The sequence below is a fragment of the Vombatus ursinus genome, unplaced genomic scaffold (genome assembly GCF_900497805.2).
Source record: "Vombatus ursinus unplaced genomic scaffold, bare-nosed wombat genome assembly UNPS02014812.1, whole genome shotgun sequence".
NCBI classification, from domain to species: domain Eukaryota; kingdom Metazoa; phylum Chordata; class Mammalia; order Diprotodontia; family Vombatidae; genus Vombatus; species Vombatus ursinus.
In genome coordinates, this window is record NW_020954590.1 from 21930814 (window position 1) to 21941585 (window position 10772).

Below are 10772 nucleotides of genomic sequence, written 5' to 3' on the forward strand. Positions count from 1 at the left end.
AACAAAAACAAAACAAAACATGATCTCTAGAATCAGAAGACCAGAGTTCAAATTTCACCTCTGCCATTTTCTCCCTGTGTGACCTTTGGCAAGATACTTAAACCTTTCTGGCCCTCAATTGCACAGTGTAAAATTAGAGGATTAGACCAATTAATTGCCTTTGAGGTCTTTTCTACCTTTGATTTGTAATCCTCTGCATGATAGAGTATCTGAAATGATGGATTTTTAAGTATAAAAATTATTGGAGTGATAAAATAGATAACAGATCTGTTTCTATTGATTATTAAAATGAAATTAGAACACTGTGCAAGGTCTTACGAAAAAATGGACAGGACGTCATAATGTTCCTCAGCATATTTTTTAAAAATTCTAGACCATACGGAATAGAGGAGGGGGTGCCTCTGGCTGCCCAGGGCTACGAAGGGGGTGGGCAAGGAGACTGGTCCATCCAGTACTACTGGAATCAACACCCTCGAGCTGCCAGGTCAAGAGTGGTTGGCGCCAGAGGGCAGCGACGCGGACTAGGAGGATTAGGGGACCAGTTGGGGGACCCGGCGAAGGAGACGCTAGAGCTCTGATGCGGAAGGCGACAGTCGCAGTCCGGATTCTGGATGGCGGTGACCGTGGTTCCCTCCCCTCCCACTCCAATCCTTGACCCCTCCTCTGTCTCCTGCGCTGGTTTGGGGTGGGGGGAGTCCCTCTCTTCCACCCCTCCTCCCTGTCCTTTTCCTCCCCCTTCTGTCACCTTCCATCCCCTCTTCCTCTCCTCCCTGCTTCCTCCCTCCTGTTCTTCCCTCTTTCCCTCTCCTCCTTCTCTCCCTTTCACCTCCCCCGCCCTCTCTTCTTTCCCTCTGTCTTTCTCTCTCTTCTTCTCCTCTCTCCCCTTCCTTCACCTCTCCTTTCCATCCTTTTCCCTCCCCCTCCCTCCCTTACCTTTCTCCTCCCTCTTGCCTCCCCCCTTCTCTTCCCCCATTCCTTTCTCTCTCCCTTCCTCCCTCCTCTCCCTTTCCCCTCTTCCATCTCCTCTTCCTCTTTCTCTTCCCCTTTCCTCTCCCCTCCTCCCTTTCCTTCCCCTCCCTTTCTACTTCCCCTCCTTCCCTTCTCTCATCCCTCCTCCTCTTCTAGTGCACCATGCGCAGGTTCAGTTCCCAGAGGAAGATGGCAACAGCAGAGGAATAGAAATAATGATGGGCAGGTGAAGATTGGCCACTACATCCTAGGGGATGCTCTGGGTGTCAGTACCTTTGGCAAAGTGAAGGTTGGCAAGCATGAGTTGACTGGGCACAAAACTGCTGTGAAGATGTTAAATCAACAGAAAATTTGAAGCATTTGTGTGGTAGTGAAAAATTCACAGAGAAATTCAAAACTTCAAGCTTTTCAGACATCCTCATATCATTAAGCTGGACCAGGTCATTAGAACACCAGCTGACATTTTCATGTGATTGAATATGTCTCTGGGGAAGAGCTATTTGATTATATCTGTAAAAACAGAAGGCTGGATGAGAATCAGCATTTATTTCAACAAATCCTTTCTAATGTGGATTATTGTCACAGGCACATGGTTGTCCATAGAGACTTAAAAGCTAAAAATGGACTGTTTGATGCATACATGAATGTGAAGATAGTTGATTTTCGTCTTTCAAAAATGATGTCAGATGGTGAATTTTTAAGAACAAGCTTTGGCTCTCCCAACTATGGTGCACCATAAGTAATTTCAGGAAAGTTGTATGCAGGTTCAGAAGTAGATATTTGAAGCAATGGTGTTATTCTCTATGCTTTGTTATGTGGCACCCTTCCATTTGATTAAGATCATGAGCCAACCTTGCCCAGAATCACACAGCTGGGAAGTATTATGTGTCTGAAGCCGGATTTGAACTCAAGTCCTTCTGACTCCAGGTCCAGTATTCTATCCACTGAGCCACCTAGCTGCCCCACCAACCTTTTTTAAGAAGATATGTGATGGGATCTTTTATACACCTCAGTGCTTGAATCCTTCTGTGATTAACCTTTTGAAACGTACGCTCAAGGTGGACCCCATGAAGAAAGCCACAATCAAAGACATCAGGAAACTTGTGTGGTTTAAACAAGATCTTCCAAAATATCTCTTTCCTGAGTATCCATAAATGATGATGAAGCCTTAAAGGAAGTAAGTGAAAAATTTGAATGTACGGAAGAGGTACTCAGCTGTCTGTATAGCAGAAAACATAAGGACCCTTTGGCAGTTGCTTATCACTTCATAATAGATAATGGAGAATAATGAATGAGGCCAAAAATTTCTACTTGGCTACAAACCCACCAGATTCCTTCTTAGATGATCACCATTTCTCTTACCCACATCCTAAAAGAGTGCCATTCTTGGTTGCTGAAACACCAGAATCACACCATACACTGAATGTGTAACCCCAAAAGTCCAAACATCAGGGTGTGAGGAGGGCAAAATGGCAATTGGGAAATCAAAGCCAAGTAGACCAAATGAAATCATGGTAGGAGTTTGTCACTCAATTAAACAGCTGGATTCTGAAGGGAAGGTTGTAAACTCATATTATCTGTGTATTTGAAGGAAGAATCCAAGGACAAGCACATACTCAAAAATGAGTCTACAATTATATGAGGTGGACAGTAGAACTTACTTACTGGATTTCCAAAGCATTGATGATGAAATTGCTGAAGCCAAATCTGGCAGTACTGCTCCACAAAGATTGGGTTCTGTGAGCAATTATCGATCTTGCCAAAAGAGTGATTCAGATGCTTAAGCCCAAGAAATGTTTCCCTTACCTCATCAGTGAGTTCACCAGATTCTTCTAAGGTTGACAACCCCAAGGTCAAGAACTCACACAATAGAGTTTTTTGAGATGTGTGCAAATCTTATTAAAATTCTTGCATGGTAAAAAAATAAATTCTGGATCTTATAGACAATGCAATAATTTGAGGCAATGAAGTGACTGGAATAAGTGTGTGTAAAGAATAAATATAAGCTCTTGAGTTTCCAAGATTCAAAACAAGGACTATAGAAATGTGCAGATATTGTTTGGGGAAATATATACATCTAAATAGGAGGGGGAAGAGGCATTTTGAATCATTTTTTGAAACTTCACATTACGTGATCCAAATAAATATCTTTCCAGTAAACCAACTCCAGGTGGGGGATGGGGTCAGGAGTGGGGTGGGGTAGGAGAACCTTTTTTTTTTTAATGTGGCAAATTCTGAATATGTTTTAGTTTCAGGTTGGCATTTGAAATTTGTATTTTTTTCATCAATACACTTATAATTATTTTTCGTTGTTAGTTTAAAGGCTGGAGCAGCAAGGGAACAAAAAAAAATAAAGACATTAAAGGAATGTATCAACATCCCTTGCACAGTGACAAGTCCCTTGGTTTTACTCACCAAAATTTCCCACAACCAGCCTCTGTCTTTTGGGAGAGAAGCTCCTGTTATGCCCCCTTATCTTCTCCTCTTGGACTTTTCCTGAATTATAGCCTTCTACCTAGGCTGAACCTGATTTTTTTTTCTTCATCCCTTTTTCTGTCTTAGTTCATGCCGCAATAGCAACTAGGTTAGAGAAGGTTTTGATTTTGACCACAGATATTGTAAAGAGGACAGACATTCAGACTTGTACAGTGGAAAAGGTTCTGACAACAGAGGATATGAGTTCAAATCTCACCTTTGACACTCGCCACCTTTGTGACCTTGGACAAAGCATGTAAACCACCTGAACCTCAATTTCCTCATATATAAGATGAGGCAATTGGATGAAATAATCTGTGAGTTCCCCTCTAGTTCTAGAATTATGATCAGACGATCTTGAGTGACTCCAGCCACAGAAATCCAGCTTTAGAAACCAGACACATGGAGGGATATTGAGGATGAAAGAAAAGTAACCTTTAACCCAGTGTTCACCTGGATTTCTCCTGATTGTTGCATGTCATTCCTAGTAGGTATTAGTACAATTTGTTATAAATATGAGGATTTGAGATACAAGCATACGTACACACACGCGTGCACATACACACACACACACACACACACACAAACACACACGCACATATACCAGAGCATCCTGGAAGGAAGTACTAGTCCACAAAACAGTGAGGATCTTCTCTTCTACTGGCAACTATTTCTGTAGGACCTATAACATGGCCCATCTCTTTTCAAAAACCACAGCTACTAAAAACCTGGAGAAGAAAGTCCTCAACACCAAATTCCTTGGAACTGTCAGATGGTTCAGTGTCAGAAATAAGCATGGCTGAATTAACAAAAAAGACAAGCAAAAACCATCCATTCTGCCCCTGTAATCTTAGTCAACAAGCATTTTTTAGAAACATATTATGTGGAGAGCAATTTGGAACTATGCCCAAAGGGCTATAAAAATGTGCATACCCTTTGACCCAGCAATAGCACTTCTAGGGCTATATCCCAAAGAGATCACACAGATGGGAAAAGGACTTACATGTACAAAAATATTCATAGCACCTCTTTTTGTGGTGGCAAAGAATTGGAAATTGAGAGGATGCCCATCAGTCGGGGAATGACTGATCAAGGTGTGGTATATGAATGTGATGGAATACTATTGTGCTATAAGAAATGATGAACAGGCTGACTTCAGAAAATCCTGGAAAGACTTGTATGGTCTGATGCTGAGTGAAGTGAGCAGAATCAGAGAATGTTGTACACAATAACAGCCACATTGTGTGATGACTAATATTGATAAACTTAACCCTTCCTGGCAATACAAGGATCTACAACATCTCCAGAGGCCTTGTGATGGAAAATGCTATCCACACCCAAAGAAAGAACTAGGGAAGTCGAATTGTTATTTTTTTCTCTTCTGTTGAGTTTTGTTTCCTCTTTCTGATGGTTCCTCCTATTGATTTTAATTTCGACTTACAACATCACTAATGTGAAAATATGTTTAATAGGAATGTAAATGTATAGCCTATATCAGATTGTGTGCCATCTTGGGGAGGGTGGGGGGGAGGAAGGTGGGGAAAAATTTTAAACTCAAAAGCATATGGAAGTGATTATTGATAAATCAAAAAAAAATCTATAAAAAAATAAAGAAAAAAGATTAGAGTGTGTCTCCTAGACACCAGAAATTCAGGACCCCTAGGTCATGGGTTATTTAATTATTATAACAAAAATTCATGTTCAACTTTCCATTGATTTATCATCAAACTATTTTTAAGGATTTACATTTACCCAAATGCAAAAGGAGGAAGGAGAATTAAAAATAGAAAAATGAAAAAGCTCATGAGCTTGCTAAAAAACCGGCCTGCCTTTGAGCTGAGAAAGTCGTGAGACAACTTGAACAGGAAAATTTTGATCATTTTCATTCTGAATTTGACATCTTCTAAATGTGATCCTATTTTTTCTTCTTGCTAGAAGCATTATTTTTGGTCCTAGAGGGTTCTCCTAAAAGATTTATCAAGCATGACAAGGCATCTCAAAGCGAAAGCTTCCTTGTGATTATAAACAATGTTTATGCACATGAAAACACATTAAGCAATAACTATTGGTTAAAATTTTGTCCAGTGTAGAGACCCTTAATGAGAAGGGCAAACATGAAATTCTGTTGAAACATCACATCTGAAATAAGTATCTTCTTATCTTTTTAATACTTGGTCTATCTTGTCATTAAAATGATTTAAAAAGCATGGTTAACTAGGATTTTTTTTCTTAATTTACCAATGTCTCTGTACTTGTTAAATGAAAATAAACTTCACTTAAAACTATAAATTAAAAAAAAAAGAAACATATTATGTGCCAGGCCCTTGGCTAACTACCAAAGGAATATGTAAATATTGTTCAGGGAAATAAATTGGAGGGGATAAAGACATTATGAAACATTTTTTAACATACTTGTATGTATATGATATATATGTATGTGTGTGTGTGTGTATATATATATGTATATATATATATGTGTGTGTGTGTGTGTGTGTGTGTGTTGATGATGAGGGACTAGAACTCAGGAGAGAGAGTAGGACTGGAAATATTGATTGGGGAATCATCCGCATAGAAGTAATATTTTTAGCCACAGGAGCTGATGAGCTAACCAAGAGAGATAGTATATAGGAAAATTGTCCCTTTGGCAGGTGGTTTATGTGATTGACAGTAGACAAAGGGACAAAAGATTCAAGTGAAGAAGATAATGGATAGTTGAACTGATTCACTAATTGGTCAAGATAGGGAGTGGCAAATAGCAAAGAACAGAATTATGGGTAATGGGGGCAGCTAGGTGACACAGTGGATAGAGCACAGGTCCTGAAATCAGGAAGTTCAAATCCGGCCTCAGACCAAACACTTGACACTTACTAGCTGTGTGACCATGGACAAGTCACTTAACTCCAATTGCCTAAAAAATAAAAGAATTATGGGTAACGAAACAGAGAAAGATGGAATGATAAAAGATTATTATCAAGTAAAGAATTTTTGGAGAATCTAACTTTTTGCCTTATCTACCCCATTCAAATGTGAGCTCCTTGAAAGCAAAAACACATGATCAATGATTCATTGATTCATTGATTCAAGTCAAACCAAGAAGTCCAGAGCAAGAATAGTTTTGGCAGCGAAATAATTAGTTTAATGTACCTTTAGTCACCTTTTTAGGACACTAAGTTTTTCATACATGTAAGCCTAAAGTATACATTTGAAGTGTATCATTATGTGAGTATTTTTGTCTGATTCTGGTGTTTCATCAGCATTAGAAATTCCCAATTTTTGCAACTCCTTCCACTGATCTAGATAGATAAATCATAAGTATTATTTGTCCTAAACTATATGTACTTATTGATAAATTTTGTGGCCTATTCATACAAACGCATATTATAATCAGGAAAATTGGCTTTCTTCATAATACATATATATTAGACATAATTATCTATCTATATATGTAATTGTATATGTGCATATATATCAATATCTATGTGCATATGATACACACAGGCATAGGCAACTGCTTATTCTACACTCCCTTACTGAAGCTCTACCTTATGGATTTAAAATGAACAATAAAAATTTAGACCTGGACAACTATGATTTTGGGAAGTAAATTAAAAATTCAACACACACTTATTTAGCACCTACTAGGTGCAAAGCGTTATGCATAGTACTAACATAATTACTGGTCTAGACCTGTGATTTCACTTGTATAAAATAAAAACTAATTCCATGAGTGCAAATTGGCACCTCTAAAGCCTTAAGAGTTTGCCTGGAAGACTGAGAGACTCAGTGAGTTGCCCAGGATCACAGATTATGCATCAGAGGCAAGATGGAAAGCCATATCTTCTACCCATTATGTCTCCCTGCCTCTAAAGTCATCCTAAAGAAATGATTGTTAGCAATTAATTGTTAACTAAATTAACATTTTAGACTTTTCTATTAAATTAGAATGCTAATTCTAGTTACCTCCAGAGAATTGAAATAGTGTTAATTGTAATTTAGGCCCCGTAATTTTGCCAGATTAAAGATGTCATCTTCATTATAGGCTATTTCATTGAAATGGATACACTAGAAATCACTATGTTCATGGGAAATAGGACTTAACCTATGCTCTATTACTATTGTGGGGCACTTTATAATGGAAATAATTGTTATTAATAATAATTAAGGATAATAGTAGCTTGAATATATATGTATATAGCTTTTTTAAAATATGTGAAGCACTTTACAATTATCTCATTTTATCCTTTGGTAGTTAGATGCTATTATCCTCCCCCCCATTTACATAGGAGGAAACAGGGTCACACAGCTAGTAAAGATCTTAAGGCTAAATTGAAGTCAAGTCTTCCTGACTCCAAGTCCAGAATGCTATTCATTTTGCCACCTATCTCCCTATTACTTGCAGAAATAAGGAAATTCTTTTAGCTACAGATATTTACTCAATAGTTATTTATTAACTATTCAACAACATTAATTTGACAAATATTATTAAATTGTGTAGTGCACTATGATAGTACATTGAAGGTTCAAATATTGATGCCACACTGACCCTGTTCTGAAGGAGTTTGAAATATGAAGAGGGAAAAAGACATGTTTAGGGAGGTCATCAGGGGTAAAATGTTGAATGATAGAATCAAGATTCAAAAAAAATATGGACATATGAAGAAGATAGGACAAATCCAGTAAGATGGAAGTTTTATAAGGACAAACAACAAAGCACTGTGGTTTTTTGGGTCAAATTCTCCTTTATAAAATGGGAAATATGTGACTTGAAAGAGTATGGTGAAAAATATCTGGGGATTTATTGAACTGAATTAGATTCAACTGAATTGAAGTGAGAGTAAGCTCAATATGAATTGGTTTTGTGACATTGTAGCCAAAAAATCAAAAAGGCAAACACAATGTCAGGTCTCCTTATTAGAGGCATAGTGCCCAGAACAAGAGAGGTGATAGTTCCACTTACTTTGCCCTGGTAAGATCACATCAGGAGTACTGGGAGCAATTTTGGGTATTGTATTTTAAGAGGGCCACCAACAGAGTACAGTTCATGTAGAATACTGTGACCATATTGGTGAAGGGCCAAAAGACCACGTCATGTAAGCATACATTGAAGAAACTAAGGATGTTTAGTTTAAAGAAGAGAAATCTTGTGAGCAGGGGGAGACATGGAACACTGTAGTAGGGGGAGACATGGTACATAGTAGGAGATTGGAATTGGAGAATTGTCATATGAATGATTAGACTCTCTTACTTAAATCCAAAAGGCAGAAGGGATAGAACTGGCAGAGGGACAGATTTTGGCTGGGTATGAGAGAAAATTTCTAAAGTGCAAGAAATTATGTTGGGTAGAGTTATACATGGAAAGTACTTTAAAAGCTATTGAATCTTACTTCTCATTTGAAAATAAGGCACTTCTCCCTCCTCTCTCCTCTCTCTCTCTCTCTCTCTCTCTCTCTCTCTCTCTCTCTCTTTTTCTCTCTCACATACACACACATGCAGACACACATGACTAGCACCCCAATTCCATTTAACCATTTAACATCAGATTAGTTTTTACAAAGGAATATTCACTTCAAAGGTATCATAAAAACAAATGTGCATTTTTTAAATTTTATTTTTAATTTATGGAATAAAACAAAAATTTTGATAAATAGCACAATAAAAAGATGATTGCCCATGAAACTGCAAATCTACTATGCACAACTTGCTCTTCCTTTCAAATATACACAAAATTATCATGTAAATTTTTTTCTTCCCTTTCCCACCCCTGCCCTAGAGATGGCTCCCATTAGACCTGTGTGTGTGTGTGTGTGTGTGTGTGTGTGTGTGTGTGTATAAAATTATTCCACACATCTATTTATCAATTCTTTCTCTGGATGCAGATAGCATCTTTCTTCACATGTTCTTTATAGTTAATTTGGGTATTTATAATATTAAAAAATATTCACTCAAAGTCATTCTTAAAACAATATTACTTTATTTTCCTCAACACCTCAGACATAATTTCCAATCCCATTCCACTCCACTATCTCAGCTTTGGAGAGATTAGATTCACAGTTTAGTTTGGTTGTTATGTAGCATTAATCCCACCAAGTTAAAGCCAAGATTAGTTGGAATCCCTGGACCCTTATTCCTCAGAGATTCACTTCTGGGCTGGCTGTGACACCTGGCCTGGTTTCCTGAATTACTGCATGATCATGGCTCACATTCACAGGTTGGATTGGAGCTTCTACTGCCTGCTCTTATAATGGAAAAGAACCAACAAAAAGGCCAAAGTTGCAGGGGCTACATGACCTAAGCAGAGAGGAGGGTGTTGAGACCCCACTCAGCCTCTTTCCACTTACTATATAGTCTGAATGAAGGAGTCCTTTACCCTCAGACTAAATACAGCAAAAACCCCACAGGTGGTGAGTCATATCATTTTAAAGACAACCACCATTCCAGCTATGAAGCCAGTAGAGGAAAGGCTGCTCCCAACAAAATGATAGGCCAATGCAGAATGTCCACACATATTCCAGTCTTCTAGTCTTCCATGTCAGTGATGACACCTTATGTGTTCCAGGCTTATGCCAAACCTCTATTAAATATTTAGATGTGTGTGTGTGTGTGTGTGTGTGTGTGTGTGTGTGTGTATAGGGAAAGAGAGAAAGTGAGAAAGAAAAAGGAAAGGAAAGGAGAGAAAGAAAGAAAAAGAAAGAGGAAGGAGGAGAAAGAACAAAAATACACTTAACCAAAAATAAACAAGAAGCAAAAAATATGAAACGAATTTTAGAGAATTAGATGAGAGTCCTCTAATAACTACAGAATGGACACTATGTTTCTCAGCTATGCATGGCACCTTTATATAAATTGATCATTTCTTTGGACCTTAAAAACCTCCCAAACAAATGCAGAAAAGTAGATTATTATACAAATTCTTTACTGATCACAAAGCAATTAAATTTTATTTTTAAAAAGGCCATTGGAAGAAAGTATTAAAAATCAACTGAAGGCTAAATAATTTAATCCTAGAAAATTGATGGGTCAAAGAACAAACCAATAAGATAGCTTTTAAGGCCTTACACAACCAGTCTCCATCTTTTCTAACTTGATTAGATATTATCTCTCCTCCATTCCTCTGTGATTCAACCGAACTTACCTTCAATTCCTTATACATGACATCTCCCATCTTGGTGTCTTTGTCCTGGAATGGTTTTCTTCTACTTCTAGTCTTTTAAGAGCAGCTCAGACATCAAACCTTTTTTTGAGCTCCATCACTGCTAGTGTCCTCCCTCTCCCCCTACCAATCTACCTTGAATTTTACACACGCACACACACACACACACACACACACA

At 38.0% G+C, this 10772-nt stretch overlaps 1 pseudogene; it reads left to right on the forward strand.

Annotated features, from left to right (window-relative positions):
- The first annotated feature begins 1131 nt into the window (after window positions 1–1131).
- Window positions 1132–2753, forward strand: LOC114053856 (annotated as a pseudogene).
- Window positions 2754–10772: the final 8019 nt, after the last annotated feature.